The 14,332-nt window shown below is 44.0% G+C and overlaps 1 pseudogene; it reads left to right on the forward strand.

The window, feature by feature from the left end:
* Positions 1-11,387: 11,387 nt before the first annotated feature.
* On the forward strand, positions 11,388-13,651 carry LOC138395993 (calnexin-like; annotated as a pseudogene).
* Positions 13,652-14,332: the final 681 nt, after the last annotated feature.

Here is a 14,332-nt window from a genome sequence, read left to right on the forward strand (position 1 = left end):
GATGTTCAGGGAAACCAATTTTCTGGTGAGTACATGTGATGCTTGTTTTTCCATTCTTGGGATACTTCGCTTAATATAATGGGTTCCAACTCTCTCCAGAACCATAGAGATGTCGTATCTTCATTATTCCTTATAGCTGAGTAATATTCCATGGTATACATATACCACAGCTTACTAATCCAATCATGTATTGATGGGCATTTGGGTTGTTTCCACTGTGATTGCTTATTGACAAATTAAAACTGATATTGTCATGACCTGACCTCCTTCTAATGTAAATCCTTAATTACCAGAATTATCAAGGAAAGTCTTCTCAGTGTCATTCCCCTTTCCCAAGCCCCCTATCAGATACACACAGCTTTGCAATCTTTCATGAAGGTCAGCCCTCAGCATGCTTTGATTTTTAATGGGCATCATTAATCAATAGGATGTTAATCCAGAAAGAGCAGCTATCACATTACGGCAAGTGGTACAAACCAATCATGTTGTTTCATGGACAAAGGCCACACTTTCTATTGCGGGGTTTATTTATCTATCATGCACTTCACTCCCTGGGAGGGTCCCATGAAACCAATAGCTCATTTTCACCAGGGCTATCTTCAAGCCCTAGTCTCAGCCTCACTCTTCCTTCTACTGTGCAATAATAGTTGGGCCTTCAGACTAAGTGGACGTTTGAGATCTTCAGATATCTAAAGACTGCCTATCATACTTCATAGCAAGAGATAATGAGTCTTCACTTAAGGCCATATTCCTGGTGCTAACAGAGAATTCACTGTGAATTCTTTTATTCATGGAGCTAAAATTGCAAACACATTTGCCTTATCATAATTATAGTCTAGAGCAATGTAGGCTAGAAAACAGAGCAAAACTCAGCCATCTTTACTGTGAGCCAGTTTTGGGGTCTACTAGACACCCCCAAGACTGTAGTCAAATTATCAGTGAGTGATTTTATAATTTATTTCTTGTGGTGCCTGGCATGTTTATGAAGTATGTCCTTACCCCCACTCCAGGGTTCCTGGCAGTGTTGTGCCTCTCCGTCCTTCTCTCCCTCATCAGAAAGAGGAGGACACCTTTTTCTTAAAAGGGCTTTTAGGGGGATAAAATGAGCTGAGACATGTGAAAAACACAAAAGCTATGATGATGATCACAGTTTTAATACACCACTTATCATGGGTGCAGGTGTGGAGTCAGATGGCCCAAGTGTTCCCCAGCACACCTGCACACCAGCTTTGGGAAAATGATTTCAAAAATTATGTCAGGTACTCCACCTGTGTAAGGAGGGCAGGTATTGTGCAAATGTGCCGTAATTGTCTGACGACAGCTCACTAAACAGTTGCCATTACGGTTTGCAGGGGATGTGAGGAGTGTGCCAGGTCTGAACAAGCAAGAGCCCCAGAAACCCAACCTCGGGAGAAGCTGTGCTGAAAGCCTGGGACAAGCGAAGTGGTGTGGCAGCCTCCCACCCCAGGGGCTGCAGCTGAACCTTGAATGGGACCCTGCCCTTTCCTGGCCTGGGTGTGGACACGATGGCCTCGGGTGCTCTTAGGACAGGCGCCAGGGCGGGGCCAGAGCAAGCCTTCTTGGATAACCCCTCCTTCGGAAATGAATTCCAGTGCCGAACTGCAGATTTCATTCATCTTAACAAAGGACCACTCCTATTCAGTTTGATTAAAATAGAACACAACGCCACGGCACTCTAGCCCAGGCAACAGAGTGAGACTCTGTCTCAAAAAATACAATAATAAAAAAAAATAGAACACAGACTTCTTAGGAACTTATCAACATACAGTCATACTTGCCACACATTGGAATATGTGAGAAATCTGAGGAATAAGTTACAGTGTGTAGCGCAAAGCCTGGAAAGCGTTTCCCCTGCCCAGGTGTTTCACACCAGGCCTGTTGTCTGTGATAACAGCATTCAAAAATGACAGACCTGTGCACATCATAAGAACTTTTTAAAAGCCAAGATACTTCCCTTTTCCAATCTCTGCAAATTTACTAAATGCATTTAAAAGAGCATTTGGCAAAACCTTTTTAATTATAATTTGTTGGTAAATCAACCACCAGCTATTTATTTAAAGTGTGTCTGCTGGTAGTCAAGCAAGGGCTAGATTATATTTGAGCACACATTTATTGAATCATAATAGGCCCTGTGCTTGGCATTACGGAGACGAAGGTGAATAAGACATGCACCCTGTCCTCGAGAAGCTCATGAAGTGTCAGGATGGAGTAGGTGGGGCATAGCAAACACATGTTTTCAATACACAAACGTTGTGCTGGAGGGAAAGGCAGGAGCCAGCAGGAACCGGAGAGGAGCTTTAATCTGGAAGCTCAGGGAAGGCTGCCTGGGGCTTGAGTTGAGTCCCAGAGGACGAATAGGGGTTGGCGGGCAAAACTGACGCAAGGGTGGGAAAGAGTTCTGTGGTTGGGTGAACAGCAGGGGCAACTTCCTAGGGATGTGAAACAAGGTTATGCCTGCAAAGAAACAGACAAGGAAAGTGTGCGGCAGAATATGGAGGAAGATGATGAACCAGGAGAGGAAGGTAAGGAAAGTTGGGCCCCAGGAGGCCTGGATGCCATGCTAAGAGATTTAGACTTTACCCTAGGAGAGGTGATCATTGGACAAGGTTGGAAGTGGCCTTTTGAGCACAGCCCCATCCCTAGAGGATCCAGGGATTATTGAGATAAAGTCCATCAGGCCCCCAAGTGCAAAGGATTGTCAGAAAGGCCAGCACCTAGGATGGCTGCAGTGACCCTAACAGCTGACAGATATGACGGCCTCTGCTTCCAAACATTGCTCACGTACAATGTTTGCTGTTAACCTTTCTTTTCCACATTCCAACTCCACGTTTTTATGAGCATTGGGCTGGATTACTTTAACACAGTGCTGTTCAACTTTTAAAATTTTCATGTTAAAAATGATAAGCCAGGCATGGTAGTCCATGCCTGTAGTCCCAGTTACTTACTTTGGAGGCTGAGGGGGGAAAATCCCTTGAACCAGGAGTTCAAGTCCAGCCTGGGCAACATAGTGAGGCCCCCATTTCTAAAAGTAAAAAATTAAAAAATAAAAATGATAACTCAGAGTAGGATAAAAAGATAAAGCTATTCTCAGTTGGAGGGAAGCTCGTCTTTTACACACCCTCTTCTTCCTGGGCTTCAAAGCAGAAGAGCTGAGGGGGACAAAAAAGTCCATATTTTGTCACAGTACAAGCCACATAAGGCAGAACTTACATTGGGAAGCCTTGTTTTAATTTTTATTCCCAAATCCTTTTATTTTCCAATGCAAATGTTCAGTAAACATGTATGCATTTTATTCAACAGTTATTTATTAAGTACCTGCTATGGCAGGCCTCGGGCTGGGTACCAGGGACACAGTAGAAAGCAGAATTAATTGGGTTCCTGCCCTCAAGGAGTGTAAAGATTAGTGGTGACAGTGCTTGGGGGGTGAGGGGGGAGGAGGACTCAGGACGGAAATGGGCATTACAGTCACTCATGCCAAGCGCCATGATGGAGCGCTATATTTGGGAACATAGAGCGAGAATGCGATCCCAGACTGGGCATCTGAAAAGGCTTCCCCACGGGAAGTGATATTTAAGCTGAGAGCTGGAGGATACGTAGGAGGGAGCCAAGAAGCAGAAGGAGGAAGAGTGTTCCAGGGAGAGGGACAGCGAGTGAGTCTCTCTCATGTGCAAGTGAGAACAGGGCACGTTGCGAGAATTCAAGGGAGCTCAGGTGGCCCAGAGGAGTGTGGGGAGGGCCGCACTTAGCCATGAGGCCAGGGCGGGAGGCCCTGCCATTCAGGGAGGGCTGCGGCAGCCTGGGCAGGCAGCCTTTTGCCTGCCGCTATGACCATGTGGGACGTCAAAATCCTTCCCTTCTTTTATATCTGAGGACAGCTGCTGTCAGAGAGGTTAAATGGCTCTCCTGAAATCAAATGCCTTTAAATTGACAGGGCCACTGTGTCTGCCTTGGGTGTCCCCAGCAGCAGAGCATGACACCAGGATTCAATTATTTGGAGGACATGCTTAGAAACCCCAGCCGGGAAGCGGGAAAGGGTGCGGGCAGGGAAGGCATTAATAAAAAATAAATTAGCAAGCCAGGTGACACTGCGGGGGTAGGGGGTGGGGGCTGCTTCTCAGGGAAACCTCAACATGGGTCTCAGGGTTCCTGCACCTGAGGGGGATGGGAGCCAGAGACCCCAATTCCTATCAGCTTCAAGTTGAAGGTCATAGTAGGGGTGGGGACGAGATACTCATTCTCTGGCACCTCTAGTCTGCCACATGGATGGGCAAAGTGGGCTTCGGGGTCCAGAGAAAGCTCTCAGGCAAAGGAATGCAGGTGTGGAAAGGTGGACATTTGTAAGGCTGGCCAGCATGCGCTAACGTGGCCAGGGCGAGAAGGGAGGGGACATGGGTCGGTCCTGAAATATCTGTGGCACAGTCCCAGGGCCCCCATTCTGAGTTCCTACGCCACAGCACGCTGGCTGAATTTGATTTGAATGCATCTGACTATCAGGTGATAGGTGCCCAGTGGGTGGTGGATAGAGCCAGTGAAGCCAGGGAACACTCTGGAACTCTGCACCGAGGCCTCAGCAGCACCTCAGGCTCTAGGCCGGCATCTTTTCATCACAGCACACACTTCTCATAATTCTTTCCTTCACTCTGGAGTCTTGATTCTGAAGCAAGACATGCCATTTTGAGCAGCCTATTAATTTGAAAATGTCAAGTTTAACTAGGGAAATAAATGAGACCCCACAAAATGAGAGCTTAGTGAGGCATGGGGTCTTGAACAAGGTCAGGCACTTAGCTTCAAACAGCTGGATTAATTAGGGTAGAGTCACTTGTCTTGGGATTTGGGGGGCAATCCAACTCATGGAATTTTTCCAAAAATGAATGGGTCATAAGTTTGGGGAATCTGATATTTAATGACTTACTTCTAGGGCTAAAAAGTTCACAGCAAGTTTATCTTAACAACAATTGTTCTCAGCAAAAGGCTGTGGAGCAAAGGGAAGAAAAGATTCTAGTTTTTCCTTTTCTTCTTGGCTTTCTGCCCTGATCAAACATGTATTTTGGTAGGCACTGGGGATTTAAATGTCAACATTATGGCTCAGGTGCTCAAGGATTTCATAGTCTAGAAGAAGACAGACACACAGATAAGGGCACATTTTATAAGACGTGGGACCTTGGGACAATCTATCAGCCTCTTGGGTCTCAGTTTCATCTGGAACGACCTTGATGAACAAGCTCAGTGATTCTCAACTTTGGTTGCCCATGAGAAGTCCATGGGGGCTTTGAAAGAGCACTGGTGCCCTGGCCGGCCCCATGGCTCTTGGGGTAGGCCCAGGCCCTGGTATTTTTTAAAAAAAGACCCCAGAGAGATCTAATGTGTGGCCCAGTTTGGGAACCGTTACACGATAACCTTCAAGTTTTTGTCAACTCTAAACCTCCTGTTTTCTTTTGAAGCAAGCTTGCTCTCTGTCTAGCTCAGCAGAAGACAGACAGTGGGAGCTGAAAGTCATGTTCTTCCCTCTTGGACTGGTAAGAACATAGCACGAGGGCAGTGGAGCTCCGGGTTAGTGACGATATGCTGGCCAGCACTTGAACTCTGAGTGAACGGCTTACCTCAATAGCATGCACAGAACACTCATTCCAGAAATAACAGGTGCCCACATTTTCTTTTTTCCTCAGGAGACACATTCATAGTGCCAACTACTAATTATCATACCAAGAAAACAAAAACTGTGAGGGAGAGCAGAGGCGGGTTGGCAGCACCATTGAGTTGTACAAACCGTGACTCACTTGTGTTCTAGGCTGAAGCATCTTGGTAGCATCTCTCTGAGAAGTAGCCGGTGGTTATTTTGCAAAGGAAAGAAGGCTACGTACTTTGCCATGGGACTGAATGGAAGGAGAGCTCTTCTCCAATCTCCTGCATCCTGTGGTTGGCTCCAGACCACACCTCCCATTGAACTTCTCATTGCTGGAATGGAGAAGAGTTGGCTTCTGCATCCCTGTTCTGGCTTGTTCACTATACTAACAACCTCTTCTGTTACGTAGAAGGCAATCAAAGAGCTTAGAGGCTGGCGTCTTTCCTTTAAAGTGAAAGCCAGCTTATGTTTTGCTAGTGATGGTCTCCTGTAAAAATAACTCTCTTATAAGTGATGATGTAAGAGCCATTGAAACCATCTCAGCTCATGGTTAGCTTGGAGCCTGCCTCTTAAGCTTCTGGGCCCTTTCTCTGATATAGGCCTGACAAAACCTGCTCTCTACGCCTGCCAACATCAACATAATGACCTCACCTTGGATGAATCTGTGATTCTCTGAAGGTTGACGAATTCTTCAGGATACATTGAGGCGATGAGTTGGAGGCGTGTATAAATTGCTTGTACTTTTCCTTGCTGGCTGTGATGCCAGCCTTGCTCCATCTAATGGAATGTCTACAAAAAGCCACAGAAACTCCTTTTTTTTTTTTTTTTCTGTTTTTAAGCTGATAAATCTCCTATTTCATCTTCTGCAGCAGGTCCTGTTTGAGAGAATTTTGGAATGTGTAGTGACCACTGGGATCATGGAACTGAATTGCAAAGAGGGAACCTTGATTTAAAAGACAGAGGCCCCCGATCTTCCCAGTAAGGACTTGTGGGGTTAAAACGTGGAATGACATAACACTCCAGGCATCTCTTTGCCTCCTGTTGCTTCACCGTGGAACTCACCAGTAGCACTGACTTGAGTTTTATAGGACAAGATACTATTTCATTACTTTGCACCTGTTGTTATCTTTGCTTCCAAGAAAGCCCTGTCCCTCTCCTCCTCCACTTCCTTCCCCAAAAGCCTGCCGAGTGACCACTCAGATGTCAGTTTCTGCAGGGCCCTCTCTTTACTACACGTGGCACCAGCAGGGTTAATAGCTCTTTCCTTTATGCTGTTCTACATCCTTCTCACACGTTATGTGGCATCAGATTATTGGTTCATTTGTTTATGTCTCCTTTTCCCATTCATAAGCTTGTCGAGAGCAAGGCCCATCTTTCTGTTCATCTGAACAATCGATATTTGTTGAGTCAAGGAATTCTGAATTTTAGGTTTAACAATTATTCTATACTCAATAGATTTCAATTTACTCCATTGAAATACATTTTCTAATAAATTTCAAAAATCTGAATACCCAGCTGTACTGTAGGGTAAACTTTGTAAATAGTGATGCTCTTTCTAGGTGCATCTCTTCGAGATCCAAAACAGCGCTGTGCACAAGCATTTTAGCTGCTGCCTAGGCTTTTTACCCTATGATTTAGGTATTATTATCTCTTTCAAATTCCTTTTATATTTCTATTGTCAATCTCTTAGCTTAACCACAATGAGGCAAAGGGAATAAACACATTGAAGTTTGATTTAAACCCTCATGGTTTCTTGGAGCTGTGGGTCTGATTAAGAGAGACGTTACAGGACAGGGAGACTTATTAGAATAGAAAATCTTCTCTCTACTAAGTGGTAAGACAAAAACAAAAAAATCCTAGGTTAGAGAAATCACAGAGCTCACATGGTAGGAGTAGCTGCCACCACACTCTCCATCAACATAGGTCTTTGGGTACCTGCTAATAATCTCATTCAAGTCTCAGTTTGATAGGAAGTTATCTTCCCTCATTCTTGAACTCAATAAGTAAATCCTTCTTTGGAAACGGAGGAGTAGATTGCTTGTCAGTACCCCTCAGAGACTTCACAGAACCGGCAGTGATTCACGCCATGTGGCATCGAGCCTCTCTGTTTGACTAATCTCTCTTCCAAGATGTGCAAGTGACTAATAGATGGGAAAGTTCCCTGGAGAAAGTAATTTGGTTGCTTGTGGTTTCTTGAGTCTATCCGTGTGAGGTATCTCTGAGATAGCTGTGCTTTTCATTTGGATCATTCATTAATTCCAAAATGGCTTAAAAATGGCCCAAAAGTTTGGTTTGCTCTTCTCCCACAAAGTTTAAACAGGAGGACTTTCACCTTTAAACAAATATACAGATCATGAGTGTGTCCTAAAATTTAGCAGTAGTCTCTGAGAGTTGAAATGCAGTAAAAGAAGTTTGCAGCACCTAGATCATGGCCCCTGGATGGAGGTTATCTTGGGAACGGGGTCTTTCAATGCAGTTTTGCTCCAGGGCTGTGCCTTGCTGGCCTCCTGGTATCTACTTTCTTTAAAAACACTCACAAAATATATTTTCCTTCACTCTCTGAGGACGCTAGAAGAGCCCTCCAAAACAGGGTGGAGAGGGGAGTATGGCTCTAGGCCATCACTGCTAAAGGTAGCCCATCTGTGCACACACACACACACACAGACACACACACACACACACGTACGCTCTCTCTCTCATACACTTACACCCATGCATTCATCCTGATACCTCTGCTTTTGATCCACAGCATTCATTCTAGCCTCCCCTCCTCTTTCCTAATTTGTAACTTCTTTCTCTCACAGTGAGAAACCTGGTTCTCTTTATCCACAATAGATTAACTTTTGTTCAATCCTAGTATACACATACAAGTTTCAGAACTGCTAACTCATCCGCATGAGAGACACAGATTTACTTGAGTATAATGTATGTGTATAGTTCTTTTCTCTTTATCCTTTTAGTATATAGACAAAATTCTATTTCCCAACTCAGGCTAATTCTTTTCTTCCCCACCCTCTTCGGTGTGATTTCATTCTTCATTTGTGATACGGGGAGGTCCATTTGTTAGTGCTTGTATTCCATTTTGCTCCCAGGTTTAGTGGGATTGGGGATTATGATGACATTGAGCCTCACTGGTGGGCAAACTCCAGATTTACTGAATAGACCTTACCTCTTGGATAGACCTTACCTCTTCTACTTTCAATGAACTTGGAGAGAAGTTGCTCTATGACAACCTGAAATCCACAGCTACATCCAAATTGCTTTTCACTCTCTTCTCTTTACACTCTGCCCCCTCCTACCCCCACCCATTTCCTGGTCTCATTTTCACAAGAGTACCTCATTAAGAGAAAAACTGGTTTTAAAAACCCTCCCTAATCCTTTTACTTTGGGAGGAGATTGGAATGAATAGTCAAAAGGGTGAAATGTTGGTAGTGCATGGGTGGGGAAAAACAGCCAGGGGGAGTAGGTTGTAAAACGGATAATAGAGATTTCAGTGGCATTGATGGTCAGTGACAGTCATATTAATTTAGCAATAGTATGATTAAGAAGAGTCAAGTCCTTGTTTACCTCTGACTTGGGTTGTTTGGTGGGCCCTGATCACACACCAAGATGCCACTAGGATTAGCAGGCTCTTGTCTAACTGAGCCTCTGGGGTTGGCAGGGCCTCATTCCCTATAAAGTTTAGCTCCTAAGCCTATATAGTGTGTTCGTGCATTTATTCAATCAATCATTTCTTCACAGACACAGACCTGGGTTCTTACTCTGAATAAGGAACTCTGCAGGAGATGGACACTCTCTGGGCCACCTCCAGTCACCAGGCACCCTCTGCCCAGTCCCACTGTCAGTCTTGAGACCATCTTCAATGGATGGTGCATCAACTCTAAAATATTTGGGAGCTAAACAAATAAAAGTCATGGAATTACGTTTAGAACCAACTATACGAGGAGAAAAAGTCCAGGCCTCCCATGGAGAGAGTTGTTTTGAGAAACTCATGCCATACCCTCCACTGTCATTTCGACTTCTGGGCAAGAACTAACTGCCTACAGGCCTCGCCTCAGTGCTCTTCCCCGAAGCAGTTCCAGCCCAGGCATGTACTTGAATCAGTGTAAACAGGGTTCCCCAATTAATTTGGGGAACAGCCTTGTGTCGGTGCTGGGAACCCAGAGTGATTCATCAGGCAGGTCACAACAAGGCCAATTCAAATTCTGAAATGTTTGTTTTACCTGAATAATATCTACTAGCATCGTACACAGAACTACAAAACAATTATGGCAAATACTGCAAGCAACAATAAAGATTTCAAAATTGCCCAAGGCGGAAGTAAGAGAGATTATTATAAATACCTGTGTCAGGTAATGTTGAAGAAGAGAATTAAGTTTCAAACTTTATAATGCAGATACTGATGACTTCAGTTTGATAGTGACGTGGTTGATTGAAAGCAGGATGCATAGCCTTGTGGGATGTATTTTTTTTTTTTTTTTTTTTTTGTTGAGACAGAGTCTCACTTTGTTGCCCAGGCTAGAGTGAGTGCCGTGGCGTCAGCTTAGCTCACAGCAACCTCAGACTCCTCGGCTTAAGCGATCCTACTGCCTCAGCCTCCCGAGTAGCTGGGACTACAGACATGCGCCACTATGCCCGGCTAATTTTTTCTATATAGATTTTTAGTTGTCCATATAATGTCTTTCTATTTTTAGTAGAGACGGGGTCTCGCTCAGGCTGGTCTCGAACTCCTGACCTTGAGCAATCCACCCGCCTCGGCCTCCCAGAGTGCTAGGATTACAGGCGTGAGCCACCGCGCCCGGCCGGGATGTATTTTTTGAATTAGCTTCTGATCTTTAGGGGAGGATCAAGCAGTTTTCATGGGTAATTTCTCTCTCTCTTTCTCTCTCTCTCTCATTTTACCTGGAAGTCAGGGACTGAAGTGAACGTATTTAATTGTTCAAGGACTGGACAACAAATCTGATAATTCTTTTTCTCAAGTAATAAGACCTGAATCTTCTCTGTTTTTGCTGAAAATCTTATTTTATTTCTATTAACAATTAACATTAGTATTTGGAACAATATTTCCAGTAGAAATGTTATTTGTTCTTCCTTGGGAGCTTACATTTAAAAAAAAAAATTACTACAGGTCCTTGTTTCACCATTTCATTGTGGGGATTCATTACCTACCCAGTGGCCTCAAGAGATACGGAGGAAAGGTGTTTCCAAATATTCAGATCTAATCTGAGCATCATCTGAATTATGCAAGGGCCCTGAGTTTATACATTCAGGTTGGCTCTCCATTGGGGAGGGGCTCACATAAGGTTGTTGGTATTTCCTGCCCCTATTAGGCCAAAACTATTGTAATAACAGTGTTTCTGGCTGGACTCAGGTACCTTTGCTTCAAGTCCAGGCCAGAATCAGGAAATGAAGAGGCGTATGTGAAAAGGAAAACTACTGGGGTGGAGGTTTGGGGGTGGGGAAGGGAAAATTTCTCAATCTTTGGCATCAAAATGTTCAGCATGGATAAGTCATTGGGAAAAAAAAAATGACCTACTCTTAGTGGAAATTACCACTGGTCAGATTCTCCACTGTAACTTCTGGTTCTAACACTGTGTAAATGAATTGGCAAGATCTGAAAGGCTGCAAAGTTCATCAGACTAGGAGGTAGAATATTTAGTTTCTTTTCAAGTATTGTGAGGGCTTAGGGAGAGTCTTCTTTAAGAAAAAGAATACAAGGCTTAGTGCAATAGGGCTCACTTGCATGGCAGTGGTAGCTGAGACCTCTTGCTTGGTTCAGTGGCACTTGACGGATGGGTCCCCTCTGCCAGTGTCTCCACTGCCTCGTGAGGCTAGGTGTGTGGGTGGAGAAGGCTTGGGTTCCACCAGCGTCCCCAGGAGGCTCAAGATCATAGAAAGGAAGTGGTTATTGTGTATATTACTGGCCCTTGGAACTGCTATCGTTCAGGCTCATGACAGAGATGATGGGGATGTGATTGGTATCAAGGATGACCTTGACAATGTCATTGAAGAGGTACAAGACTCAGTACCAGTTACCAGCACTCCTCGTCCATCTGTAAAGTTTACCTACAAAGCTCCAGTTCCAACAGGGAAAGTATATTTAGCTGATTCCTTTGACAGAGGAACTCTGTCAGGATGGATTTTATCCAAAGCCAGGAAAGAAGATACTGATGATGAAATTGATAAATATGATGGAAAGTGGGAGGTAGATGAGATGAAAGAATCAAAACTTCAGGTGATAAAAGACTTGTATTGATGTCTCAGGCCAAATGCCATGCCATTTTTGCTAAACTGAACAAGCCCTTCCTATTTGATACCAAGCCTCTCATTGTTCTGTATGAGGTTAATTTCCAAAATGGAATAGAATGTGGTGGTGCCCATGTGGAACTGCTTTCTGTTACATTGTAAAACACCAGAACTCGACCTGGATCAGTTCTACAACAAGACCCCTTATACGATTAGGTTTGGTCCAGATAAATGTGGACAGGATTATCAATTACACTTCATCTTCTACCACAGGAACCCTATGATGGGTATTTATGAAGAAAAGCATGTTAAGAGGCCAGACGCAGATCTGAAGAACTGTTTTACTGATAAGAAAATACATCTTTACACACTAATCTTGAATCCAGATAATAGTTTTAATATGTAATATTAGTTGAGCAATCTCTTGTGAACAGTGGAGATCTGCTAAATGACATAACTCCTGCTGCAAATCCTTCACATGAAATTGAGGCCCCAGAAGAACAGAAGCCTGAGGATCGGGATGAAAGACCAAAAATACCAGAACCAGATGCTGTCAGGCCAGAGGACTGGGATGAAGATGCCCCTGCTAAGATTCCAGATGTAGAGGCCACAAAACCTGAAGTCTGGTTAGATGATGAGCTCCAATGCATGCCTGATCCACATGCAGAGAAGCCGAGGATTGGGGTGAAGACGTGGATGGAGAATGGGAGGCTCCTGCGATTGCCAACTGGAAATGTGAGTCAGTTCCTGGGTGTGGTGCCTGGCAGCAGCCTATGATTGACAATCCCAATTATAAGGGCAAATGGATGCCTCCTGTAGTGGACAATCCTAACTACCAGGGAATCTGGAAACCCAGGAAAATACCAAATCCACATTTCTATGAAGATCTTTTTTTTTTTCTTCTTTTTGAGACAAAGTCTCACTCTGTTGCCTGGGCTAGAGTGCTCTGGAATCGGCCAAGCTCACAGCAACCTCAAACTCCTGGGCTTAAGCAATCCTTCTGCCTCAGCCTCCCAAGTAGCTGGGACTACAGGTGTATGCCACCATGCCAGGCTAATTTTTCCTATATATTTCTAGTTGTCCAGCTAATTTCTTTCTATTTTTAGTAGAGACGGGGTCTGGCTCTTGCTCAGGCTGGTCTCGAACTCCTGACCTCGAGCAATCCTCCCACTTCGGCCTCCAGAGTGTTAGGATTACAGGCGTGAGCCACCGTGCCCGGCCTGAAGATCTCACTTTTCAGAATGACTCCTTTTACTGCCATTGGTTTGGAGCTGTGGTCCATGACCTCTGACATTTTTTTTTTGGGCAACTTTATCATCCGTTGATTGAAGAGCAGCTGATGCTTGTGCCCATGATGGATGAGGCCTGAGGAAAGCTGCTGATGGAGTGGCCGAGCCAGGCACAGTGCGGCAGATGATGGAGGCAGCTGAATAGCTCTCGTGGCTCTGGCTGGTCACATTTGACTGTGGCTCTGCCTGTGTCCCTTGTGATCCTCTTCTATTGTTTTGGAAAGAAACAGCACAGTGCTGTGGAGTACAAGAAGGCTGATGCTCCTCAACCAGATGTGAAGGAAGAGGAAGAAGACAAGGAGGAAAAGGACAAGGGAGATATCAGTAGGAGGAAAGAGAAGAGAAACTTGAGAAACAGAAAAGTCATACTGAAGAAGATGGTGGCACCACCTGTCAAGAGGAGGAAGATAGAAAACCTAAAGCAGAGGAAGATGAAATTTTGAACAGATCACCAAGAAACAGAAACTCATGAAGACAGTGAAACAGTCTTGAGAACTTGATCTGTGATTTCCTTTCCCTTCCCTCCCCCTGCAAGTGTGGTCTTAGAAGAGGACCTGGCACACCTTAAACTCAGAATCTCAGAAGATCTAAAGATGTCACCATCAACAGGTTCTAGTCAAACACTAGTCTGTGTAATTTTAAACATCTAGCAGCAAATAATTGCACTTCTGACATAAAGGACCCTGTTTCTATAGAAATGAAAACATTTCACATAATGGCTGTGAAATGTAACATGAAGCAACTAACTTGTATTTTCTTTTGTTTTTAAACATCTTTGTTTTTTAAAACAGAATGATGGAACTATGCCAATCTTTAAAATCTCAGCTTAATTTAACACATTAATCTGTCCATGCAGAAATAACACCAATATTTTAAAATGCTAGGGAGATGAGTTACAATTTTTATAACAGATTTTTTTTAAAGTTTGGTATTACAAAACATTCAAGTGTCTCTGTCCCTTAAAATTGATAATCATGTTTAAAGTGTAGTCATTTGTGGTTGTAATCTTGTTTTGCTTGCTTTCATTACTCAATTTCTCCTGAGGAAATTGAGGAGAGGGATTAGATAGAAGCCCAAATTTATATAAAAGTTCCATTTAAGTTGTATTAGGACATACAAAAGGAACAAAAAACCTTTTCACATGATGTTGGTT

This window comes from Eulemur rufifrons, chromosome 15 (assembly GCF_041146395.1).
Source record: "Eulemur rufifrons isolate Redbay chromosome 15, OSU_ERuf_1, whole genome shotgun sequence".
NCBI classification, from domain to species: domain Eukaryota; kingdom Metazoa; phylum Chordata; class Mammalia; order Primates; family Lemuridae; genus Eulemur; species Eulemur rufifrons.